At 41.8% G+C, this 10,329-nt stretch overlaps 1 non-coding gene across 1 annotated transcript; it reads right to left on the reverse strand.

Annotated features, from left to right (window-relative positions):
- Positions 1 to 563: 563 nt before the first annotated feature.
- Positions 564 to 695, reverse strand: LOC128597978 (small nucleolar RNA SNORA42/SNORA80 family). Its single transcript, XR_008383510.1, has one exon. It is a non-coding gene; the product is annotated as a small nucleolar RNA SNORA42/SNORA80 family (small nucleolar RNA).
- Positions 696 to 10,329: the final 9,634 nt, after the last annotated feature.

Here is a 10,329-nt window from a genome sequence, read left to right on the forward strand (position 1 = left end):
AACTGAGGCAAGAGGATCACTTAAGCCCAAGAGTTGGAGGTTGCTATTAGCAATGATGCCATGGTACTCTACCCAAGGCAACAGCTTGAGACGCTGCATCAAAAAAATAAATAAATAAAAGAGGCAGCTTTCCTTTTTCCTGACTAATTTTACTCACTTTATTTCTATTTCTTTTATTGTTGGGCTAGGTAGGCCCTCCAGTTTAATGCTGAAGAAGAGTGGTGAGAACGAATATCCTGGCTATGCTGTTGACCTTCAGGGGAAAGCACCCAGTTTCTCATGGGTAAGTATTGAGTTAGCTCTTGTTCTTTTGTATGTTTTTTTATGACATTGAGGGAGTTCCTGGTTTGCTGAGAATTCTATTAGAAATATATGTTGGAAATTGTCAAATACCATGCTGGCCTTTTAGAATAGCTTCTATGTTTTCAAGAGATTGCAGAGAATTTATGTAATTTCTACCACAAATATTTGACAGAATTAACCAGAGAACTCACCTAAGGCTAACACTTTCTGTTTTTGGAAGATTGTTAATTGTTGATTTAATTTCCTTTTTTTTTTTTTTCCTCTGTGCAACCCACTTCAGTGCCAGCAGCCTATGGACACGGAGGCCAGGCAATGGTTCAGGGCCACAGTTTGCTCTGGCATGGGGCACTATGAGAGGCCCAGGGGAACGGGCCGCCATAAATCCAAGATTTAATTTCTTTATTAGATACAGATCTCTTCAGATTATCTTTTTCTCTTTATATAAATGTTGGTCCTTCCATTGATCCGTTGCATCTAAGTTGACAAATCTGTGAGCATAAAGTGACTCATTGTATTTGATTATTCTTTTAATGTTGATGAGATCAGTAGTGATGAGTCCTATTTTACTTCTGATGCTGGTAACTGATGTCTTCTCTCTCTCTTTTTCTTTGTTTGTTTGTTTTATGAGACAGAGTCTCAAGCTGTCATCCTGGGTAGAGTGCAGTGGTGTCACAGCTCACAGCAACCTCACACTCTTGGGCTTAAGCAATTTTCTTGCCTCACCCTCCCAAGTAGCTGGTAAGACAGGCACCTGCCAGAGCACCTGGCTATTTGTTGTTGTTGTTATTGCAGTTGTCATTGTTGTTTTAGCAGGCCCAGGCCAGGTTTGAACCCACCAGCCTTGATATATGTGGCCAGAGCCATACCCACTGAGCTACGGGAGCTGCCATGTTTGTTTTGTTTCTTGATTAGCCTGGATAAGGGTTTATTGGTTTTATTAATTATTTTTTCAGAGAACCAGCTGTTTATTTATCTCCTTAAGTTTCTTATTTTCTTTTTATTGATTTCTCCTTTTATCTTTATTATTTCATCCCATATGCTTGGTTTAACTTTATTTTGCTGTTGTCTTTCTAGTCTCTTGAGGTAGGTAAATGGACTGTTGGTTTGAGATCTTTCCCAGACCTTGAACAATATGCATTTGGACTGTGTGAGTCCACTTCTATGTGGATTGTTTTCAATAAAAAGATTTGAATTTTTTTTTTTTTTTGGCAAATTTGCAACGATTAGAAAAAAACGATGTGAACTAGAAATAACAACAACAACCATAAAAATAAGGTGGGGCACAGCGGCTCATGCTTGTAATCGTAGCACTCTGGGAAGCCAAGGAGGGAGGATCACTTGAGCTCAAGAGTTCAAGATAAGCCTGAGCAAGAGCAAGACCCCATCCCTACTAAAAAGAGAAAAAATAGCCAGGTGTTGTAGCAGGCTCTTGTAATCTCAGGTGCTTGAGAGGGTGAGGTAGGAGGATTGCCTGAGCCCAAGAGTTTGAGGTTGCTATGAGCTATGATACCACAGCACTCTACCCAGGGTGGCATAGTGAGACTCTGCCTCAAACAAACAAACAAACAAACAAAAAATACCCTTACACACAAAAACACTTACAGACCATACATGCACAATTTTCAGTTGTGGGAAATGTAAACAAATATAAAGATTAAATCATAACTGCATGCAATTAAAAACATGCTGAAATATTGTAATACTTTTGTACCCACCCCCTATTGCTATCGTGGTGAGCTCCAGTGTTGTGTCTGCTTAAAACACCACCATGTGATGCCAATGTTCTCTGAGCCAGCAGTTCATGTCTCCAGTAAAGTTCATATTGCAGTAAACAGCGATCTCTCATGGTTCTCACATAGCCTTCATAATTTTTAGTGCCATACTGTAAACCTTGAATAACACCTTGGGACCCATAGGAAGTGCCACTAGTGATGCTGAAAATGGTCCCAAGAAGCAGAGAAAAGTCATGACTTTGCAAGAAAATGTTGAACGGCTTGATGTCTACACAGTGGTTACTTACTATTTCAAGATAAATGAATACAGAATAAGGACCATGCTAGAAAAAATGAAAATGAAAGTCAATTTGTGAAGCTATTGTTGCCAGGTACACCATCAGGTATGAGGACCTTGTACTTTTTGTGAAATACTTTTTGATCTTATTTTGAAAATGCAATTTTTCGGGGGAGGGGGTGCAGGATTGTTATAAGGAAGGCACATCTGTAGGCTCTAATGTGATGCTTGAAAAAGCAAAGTCACAAAAAAGGTGAAGGATGGAGATTTCAATGCCATCAAAGGATGGTTTTATGATTTTATGAAGATGTTTGGCTTAAAAATATAAAGATAATAGTAGGAATAGATTCTGTTGATCAAGAAGCAGCAGATAAATTCCCAGACACCATCAAGAAAATCATTGATAGGAAAGTGTATCTATTTGCCTGAACAGATTTTTGATGTAGACAGAAGAGACTTATTCTGGGGGGGGGGGAAGCTGCCACAAAGGACATTTCATTAGCAAAGATGAGAAGCAAGTACAGGGATTTAAGGAAGGAAGGAATAGGATAATTTTACTGTTTTGTGCAAATGCAGTTGGGTCTGTGATCAGGACTGTCCTCACCTGTAAACCTCCAATCCTTGACGGGAAAAGATAAACACCAGCTGCCAGTCTTTTGGTTGTACTCTAAGAGAAAGGTCTGGAGAATGAGAACCCCTTTTTTGGATCTGTTTTATCAGTACTTTTCCCCTGAAGTCAGGAAGTACCCTGTCAGTAAAGAACTGATCTTTTAAGTTTTTTGATGTTGAACAACGGCTCTGGCCATGCTGAAAGAACCTTATGAGTTCAACACTGAAGGCGTCAAAGTGGTCAGCTTGTCCTCAAACACAGTGTCCCCAATTCAGCCACTAGATCGTGGTCAAAGCACCTTTAAGGCCCATTGTTCATCTCACAGTATGGTAAGGACTTTCAGTGCTTTGGAAGGGAATCCCAACAGAAAGAATATCATAAAATCTGCAAGGATTACATCACCGACGATGCCATCTTTGTTCTAGAAAAAGCTGTGAAAACCAAGCCGGAAACAATAAATTCCTGCTGGAGAAAACTTTCCAGATGTTGTGCATAACTTCAAAGGAGTTATACCAGAGCTAATCAGGGAAATCATGAAAGAGTTTGTGGGTATGGCAAAAATGGTGGGGGTGAGGCTTTCCAGATATGGATCTCGGAGAAATCAGGAGGTAACAGACGCCACACCAGAGGAATGAACAGAAGGCAACTTGACGGAGGTCAGTGCTCCCAAACCGTTGCCAGATGATAAGGAAGAAGAGGTGGAAGAAACAGTGCCAGAAAACCAGTCTTCCTCAGACAGTCTGGGAAAAGTGTTCTGATTATTCAGGACTGCTTTTGAATTCTTTTGTGCACCCTTCTAGGACACAGGCAATGAAGCAAAAGCAAATTGTGGAAGACTGATAGTTATCATATAAAAAAAATTTTAGAGAAATAAAAAAGCAAAAGAGTTTGACAAAAATTGTGAGCTATTTCTGTAGAGTTACACTGAGTGTGTTGCTTCTCCTGCCCACTCTTCTGCCTCTCCCATCTCTTCTTCCTCTGCCACCTCCGAGGCAGCAAGACCAACCCCTCCTTCTCCTCCTCCTCCTCCTTAGCCACTCAATATGAAGATGCTGACAAGAATAGACCTTTATCATGCCCATTTTCACTTAATGAATAGGAAATAGAGTTTCTCTCCATATGATTTTATTAATAACATTTTCTTTCTCCAACTTTTTTGTAAGAATATTGTACGCAACACATATAACATACAATATGTGCTAACTAACCACCTGTGTTATCAGTAAGGCTTCTGGTCAATGATAGGCTCTTACAGTTAAGTTTTTGTTATGAGGTCTGACAGTTAAGTCTGCAAGCTTGCCACTGTGCATGCATGCTGGAAGCACTGTACAAACAACTTGGTAAAGTTTTCTAACCTAGGTATATTAAGGTCTCACAGCTGTGTTCATGTTAGGTGTGGTGGTGTCTTGCTGAGTGGTGTTAATATTTTTGCCTCATGTTTTTGTGTGCTGTTGCAAGAATATCAGAGCTTGAATTAGAGCAACGAATAAACATTAAATTTCTTATTACACTTGGCAAGAGCAAAAGTGAAATCAGGGACATATTAGTCCAAGTTCATGAAGAAAATGGCAGTGTACAAATGGATCAAGCATTTTTCTAAGAGGAGAGAAAACCAAAACTGTCACTGATGACGAGAGGTCAGAGTGGCGAGAAACAAGCAGCGCTGATGAAAACATTGCAAACATTTGTCAAATTGTGCATAGAAATTATCAGCTACTCCAAGCTCTTCAAGATATGGTAAAAAAAAAAAAAAGAAATTATCAGCAGATTGTGAGAAGCATTGCAGACTAAGTAAACATTGATAGAGAAATAGGTAAACCTTCACTGAAAATCCTGGCCAACAACTCATGGCTCTTGCATCACAACATTGCACCAGCTCCCACAGTCTGTCTGAGAGGGAATTTTTAGCCAGTAAACAAAGAATTGTATTGGAACACCCTCCCTGCTCACCTGATCTGACCCCCCAAGGACATTTTCCTTTACCTTAAGATAAAGGAAATATTTAAAGGAAGACATTTGGATGACATTCAGGACATCAAGGGTAATAGTTTTGATGGCCATACTAAAAAAAAAAATTCCAAAATTGCTTTGAAAGGAGACTAGCATCAGCATTGATGCCTAGCTTCCCAAGGGCATTACTTTGATGGTGTCAGTAGCCGTACTCAGCAATGAGGTATATAACACTTTTCCTAAGATTAGTTCAAGAACTTAATCGTCAGGCCTTGTACACACAGATCTTTGAAAGCTGGAGGGGAGACCATCCCCCTAACCTCTGTGTTACTCAAGAGTCAACTGTATTTACTAATATTAATTTTTCTCTCACTGGTACCATAGCTTCGTGTCACAAATGTTTATATGGTCTGTTTTTATTTTCATTGTGTTCTATGTATTTTTATTTCCAGTGAGATGTCTTTGACCCATAGGTTGTTTAGAAGTATATTATTTAATTTCCAAGTGTTGGGTGTTTTCTTGTATTAATTTCTAGTTTGATCCCATAGTGTATAAGAACACAGTCTGTATGATTTTATTCTTTTCAATTTGTTGAGGTTTGTTTTATGACTCAGGATATGATCTACCCTGGCACATTTATCAAAGATGCTTGCAAAGAATATGTATTTTGTTGTCATTGAGGGGGTGTCTTGTAAGTGTCAGATAGATCCTTTTGATCAATGATGTTCAGTTTTTTCAAGTTTGTTCAATTTCTCTCTAGCTTATTGTTCTATCAATTGCCAATAGTGGGGCATTGAAGTTTCAACTAAAATTGTAGATTTTTCTCTTTCTCATTTCAAGTTGATTAGTTTTTGCTTCACGTATTTTGATGTTCTGTGGTTTGGTGCATACGCACTTGGGATCGTCACATATATTCTTATAGATTGATGACATCACAAAATGTCCCTCTTTGTCCTAAATAATTTTCTTTGCTTTGATGTCTGCTTTATCTTATTTGAGTGTAGCCACTCCTGCTTTTATTTTGATAATGTTTCCATGATATATGTATATATTTTTCCATCCTTTTGCAGTTTACCTAGCTTTCATGTTTGAAGTGAATTTCTCATACATAGCATTTAGTTGAGTTGTGTTTTTGATTTACTCTGCTAAATGCCTGCTTTTAACTATTGTATTTAAACTACTTATACTTAAATTATTGTTATAGTAAGGTTTAAGTATTCTATTATTTTCTATATGTTGCCTTTTTTTTTTTTTCTCTATTTCTCTTTGGTTGCTTTTCTGTGGGTTAATTAAAACTTCTTAGAGTTCTATTTTGATTTATTTATAATACTTTTTAATATTATTTTGTACAATTTTCTTAATGGTTTCTGTAACTTTAAGTGAAATGTATGAACTTTAGTTCCCTTTGGTTCTATTTGCCCTCCTCACTTTTTAAATATAATTATTTCAAAGTATTTCCTCTACATACATTAATCATCACATCAGATGGTGTTGTAACTTTTGCTTTAACCATAAGGAAATTCATGAGGTGGGGTGATGCCTGTGGCTCAAAGGAGTAGGGCGCCGGCCCCATATGCCAGAGGTGGCGGGTTCAAACCCATCCTTGGACAAAAAAGAAAAAAGAAATTCACGAGGTGAAGGACAGTCTGTTTGGTTTACCTCCGTGTTTTCCTACTTTGTTGTTCATCTTTCACTTGTGAAGGTCCTGGCCTTCTATTGTATTTTCCTTTCTGTTACCCATTTTCAAATAATAGATAAGCTAGGAACAAATTATGTTAACGTATCTGTCCAAAAAAGTCTTTATTTCCTCTTCATTCTTGAAGGATAGTTTCGCCAGATATAGGATTTAAGGTCCACAGATGCTTTCCCCCTTCCCAACACTTAAAAAATATTACGCCACTTCCTCCTGGCCTCGATAGCTACAGATAAGAAATCTAAATTGGTCATTCACTGTTTTTTTTTTTGCATTTTTTTGGCTGGGGCTGGGTTTGAACCCACCACCTCTGGCATATGGGGCTGGTGCCCTACTCCTTTGAGCCACAGGCCCCGCCCGCAACTGGGTTTTTTTTCTTTTTTTTTAGGTAATATGTTATTTCTGTCTTGCAGTTTTTTAGGTTTTTTTCCCCCTGTATTTAGTTTTGGGCTTTTCTTTTTTTTTTTGTAGAGACAGAGTCTCACTTTATGGCCCTCGGTAGAGTGCTGTGGCCTTACACAGCTCACAGCAATCTCCAACTCCTGGGCTTAAGGGATTCTCTTGCCTCATCCTCCCGAGTAGCTAGGACTACAGGCGCCCGCCACAACGCCCGGCTATTTTTTGGTTGCAGTTTGGCCGGGTCCAAACCCGCCACCCTCGGCATATGGGGCCGGCGCCCTACCGACTGAGCCACAGGCGCCGCCCTAGTTTTGGGCTTTTCATTGTGACGTGTCTTGGCGTGGGTCTTGTTCCATTTATCCCTGTTTGGCATTTGCTTAGATTTATGAATATGCAAGTTTATGCTTTTTTACTTATGCTTCAAGTTTTGTAAGTTTCAGCTATTCTGTTTTTGAATACCTTTTCAGTCCCACTCTCTCTTTTTTCTCTGGAACTCCGATGACATGAAAGTTGTGTTTTTTACTATCCGACAGGTCACTGAGGCCCTGTTAAAATTTTCTCTCTTATTCTCTGTATAAGTTTTCTTTACTTTTCATCAAGTCACTGCTTCTATCATCAATTTACTATGGAGTACAACAGTGAGTTTTTATTTTGGCATTTTTGTATTTTTCAGTTTTATAATGTCCACTTGGTCCTTTTTCATAGCTTGCTAGCTTTTCATTTATTTCATGAGGATTTGTAACTGCCTGTGGAAGCATTTTTATGATGGTTCTAAAATCCTTGTTAGATAAATTTAACATGTGATTCATCTGGGCATTGACATCCGTTGATTCTCTTATTTCATCCAAATGCTGATTTTCCTGCTTCTTGGTAATGTGGTGTGAGGAGTGAATCAGATTGTGTTGTGTGTATTTTGACTGTCATGTTAAAGGGTCCTGGGTCCTACTCACACCTTCTAGGTTAGTGGGCACTCACCCTTTCCAGGTTTGCTGTGTGGTCCCCGGCCCACTTTTGTGGACCTCAGCTCCAATGACAGGTTGGGTTGGAGACTTTGCAACGTTGTTCTCCTCTGTTGCCTCCTTCCAGCCCTTCTGGACTCCTGATCAAGCTTTGCTAATGTTACCTGAAGGAACAGGACCCCTGCAGTCTCTGGATGACCTACTGGGGAGGAGAGACAGACCCTGGGTCTCCTGATGCCCCCAGTGAGAGCCAGGGAGATGCAGGGCCTCTCTGTTGCTGCTGCCCCTGCCGCTGTTGGCAGCCTGGGCTGCCCGCTGGTGCCAAGGCTGTGGAGGGGGGTCTGGGACACTGAGGACAGAGCAGAATAGCTAGACTGTCCTCAAGGCCCTGGTTGTACAGCAGGTATTGGGCCATCTGGGTTCTGCCCCTGCGGCTGCTGCCTACAGATCAGACAATTCTCCAGGCTCAGGCTGTAGACCAGAGTTTCAACTTCCCACGAGGTCTGTGTTGGGCGGCTGCTTCCCAATTCTTTGGCTTCAGTCTAGCGTGATGTGCTAGTGTGTGTGTGCTTGTTGGCAGTCCTGGGTGGCAGGCTTCTCCAAAACCTAACCTGGTAGTACATGCAAGATAAAACAAACAAATAAACAAACACACACCTGGGAAACTAACCACACTGTCAGTCAAGCTCTGAGTTTTGTACTTACAGGGCAGGGGCAGAGAGAGGCGAGGCTAGGCTGTCTCATTCCTGGACATCTGGTGCATATATATATTTATAAAATTTATAAAATTATATATAATTTTTTTTTTTTTTGAGACAGAGTTCCTCCTTGTCACCCTGGGTAGAGTGCCATGGCCTCGTAGCTCACAGCAACCTCAAACTCTAGGGCTCAAACCATCTTCTTGCCTCAGTCTCCTGAGTATCTAGGACTACAGGCACTTGCCACAACACCTGGCTAATTTTTCTATTCTTAGTTGAGACAAGGTCTCACACTTGCGCGGGCTGGTCTTCAATTCCTGAGCTCAAGCAATCCACCTGCCTTGGCCTCCCAGAGTTCTGGGGTATAGGACTGAGCCACTGCGCCTGGCCCTGGCATATATTTTTAATGTTAAAGTTAAATAAAAGAATGATCATCCTTGGACTTTTATTCCAATAGATGAGCCTCTCCCATAGATAAGGAAGCCATAGAGAGCCAAATGGCAGAATCGATCTCTATTTACATAAGGCTTCTTGTCCCACCAGAATCTTCTGACCCCTCCGCCTGTATCTAAGGCAAATACTTGTGACTTTGCCTTTTGGCTTGATGCTGGCCTTAATTAGCTGGTCTGCTTCGTCACTGTCTGTCCCCAATGCATCTGTACCTCTGTGATGAGGACTGTTAGTCCAACTTACTCACCCTGCCCCAGGCTGCCTGGAGCCCTATGTAGGTGGTTCATAAATGGATCTGACTATAGTGGCGGTGGAGGAGACTAGAAATTATGGTCACTCTTCAGTCCTGCAGCTCCACTGTTTGGCTACAGTCCCTGCGGGGATAGTTTTTGATAGTAAAACTCACCCCTATTTGGCTGCTGGTTGGCTCTGCAGGACCTTCTCTGGGGTGCAGGCCAGTGTCCAAGTTAGTTTGTCAAAGGAACCGGGGCTGCCAGCCATTGGAAAGGGAACTATTCAGGGTTAGTTCTTTACTTTTCAGAGCTTTCCATTGAGAAAGTTGCTTTCTGTAGATGGTCCCATTTCAAGGTGTCGAGGGCCTCACCTGTTAGTCTCACACCCTTAGGGGCGGTGAGTTGCAAAGATTTCCCGACTGACACACAGGAGGCAGCAGGCCAGGGCCTGCGTGTGGTAGAGAGCACCCCAGCCGCTCCTGACTGGCGGGGATCTTGGCCGCCAGTGGCAGCGAACATGGCAACCATCCTCCAGGGCTGGTCCCTGAGCTAGATCCCTCTGTGCTGGGCTGGCCAGGCTCCACGTAGGGTGGCCCTATTTACTCTTCGAAAGCCAGCAGGTTGGAGGAGGGATGAACTCAAATCTCAGAGCCAGGAGCTAGGAGAAAACAGGGTGTGGCAGTTGCAAGGGCGGGACCCAGAAGTCACACCCCTGAGGTTGGAATGTGCTGCTTGGAGTGACAGCTGGTGGGTGGAGTCTTGTGCGGGGAGCCTGGGTGGGGCAGAAGGAAACCCCTCTTTTCCCCAAACAAAACCTGTTCTCCTGCTGTGTACCCCTAACCCTCCCTTACCCTCAACTGACGGCTCTGGCCTCAGGGCCTTTGCACACGCTGCCCTTCTGTTGGGAATACACCTTCTCCAGGTTTTTCCATGGCCTGCTCCATCTGTGGGTCTTAACTCCAGTGCCACCTGCTCTTGAAGGCCTCCTCACGCTATTTATCATACCTGTACTCTCTGGCCCATT

Source organism: Nycticebus coucang, chromosome 10 (genome assembly GCF_027406575.1).
Source record: "Nycticebus coucang isolate mNycCou1 chromosome 10, mNycCou1.pri, whole genome shotgun sequence".
Lineage (NCBI taxonomy): Eukaryota > Metazoa > Chordata > Mammalia > Primates > Lorisidae > Nycticebus > Nycticebus coucang.